Source organism: Mandrillus leucophaeus, unplaced genomic scaffold, assembly GCF_000951045.1.
Source record: "Mandrillus leucophaeus isolate KB7577 unplaced genomic scaffold, Mleu.le_1.0 Scaffold2, whole genome shotgun sequence".
Classification (NCBI taxonomy): Eukaryota; Metazoa; Chordata; class Mammalia; order Primates; family Cercopithecidae; genus Mandrillus; species Mandrillus leucophaeus.
The window spans coordinates 13497210-13498263 of NW_012102031.1; the positions used below are offsets into that span (position 1 = coordinate 13497210).

Genomic DNA, 1054 nt, shown 5'->3' on the forward strand with positions numbered 1-1054 from the left:
TGCCACCACGCTCAGCCCATTTTTGTGTTTTTAGTAGAGACAGAGTTTCATCATGTTAGCCAGGCTGGTCTCAAACTCTTGACCTCACATGATCCACCTGTCTGTCTTGGTCTCCCAAAGTGCTGGGATTACAGGCATGAGCCATCTCGCTGGGCCAAATTCCATCATTTCTACAGCTGTCTATCAGGTACACAGCTCAGCCTTTCTCAGTGTGGGAGGGAACTATCAAAGACAAAATTACGACACATTTGGTTTAAAGATCTGAGTTATCTCTACTGCAATTCTAGAATCAGGCAACATTTCATCTTATGAGATAGAATAAGTGTTCAATGAGTGAAGCGGAGGAGTTTGGCTTTATACACAGAAAAGGGGCTGAAGAAAGCAGAAACAGAACAAAAGGCAAATCTATCATTTCAAAGCTATAATACTTTTCTGGTAAGGCAAGAACAATGGAAAGATAACTGATTGGTTTACATCAGGTGAGTTCAGGTTACTTTTTGCTGTAAGGCTAAAAACAGAACTTCATTAACATACCAGTTGAAGATTGTAACTGGACTGGCCTGTTAGGGAAATTAGGTGCGCGCGCTCTCTCTCTATCCCTCTTTTAAACAAGGTCTCACTCTGCAGCCCAGGCTGACCTCACTGTAGTCTTGACCTCCTGGGCTCAAGCGATCCTCCCACCTCAGCCTCCCTAGTAACTGGGACTATAGGAGCTCGTCACCACACCTGGCTAATTTTTGTGTGTATTTTTTGTAGAGACAGAGTTTCGCCATGTTGCTCAGGCTGGTCTAGAACTCCTGGGTTCCAGTAATCCACCTCCCTCAGCTTCCCAAAGTGCTGGTGTAATGCCCAGACCGTTTGTTCCCCAAAGAAGACCACCAGAGTCCAGAGTCAAAGCCAAGCGGCAAGGATCTTTCACTGCAAGTTCGAACTTGGTCCCTCCATTCCACAGCATACAAGAGGGCCCCGAACAATGCGAGTGCTTGCCTTTTATAGCCCGATGTAAATAGGATACGTAAAGTTACAGAGGAACAAGGGAATTCTTTTGGTTACA

At 45.3% G+C, this 1054-nt stretch overlaps 1 protein-coding gene across 1 annotated transcript in view; it reads left to right on the top strand.

Annotated features, from left to right (window-relative positions):
* LOC105539047 (putative SEC14-like protein 6) overlaps nucleotides 1–1054 on the top strand; it is a 14655-nt gene that overhangs the window by 6780 nt on the left and 6821 nt on the right. The gene's annotated exons all lie outside the window — the stretch shown is intronic.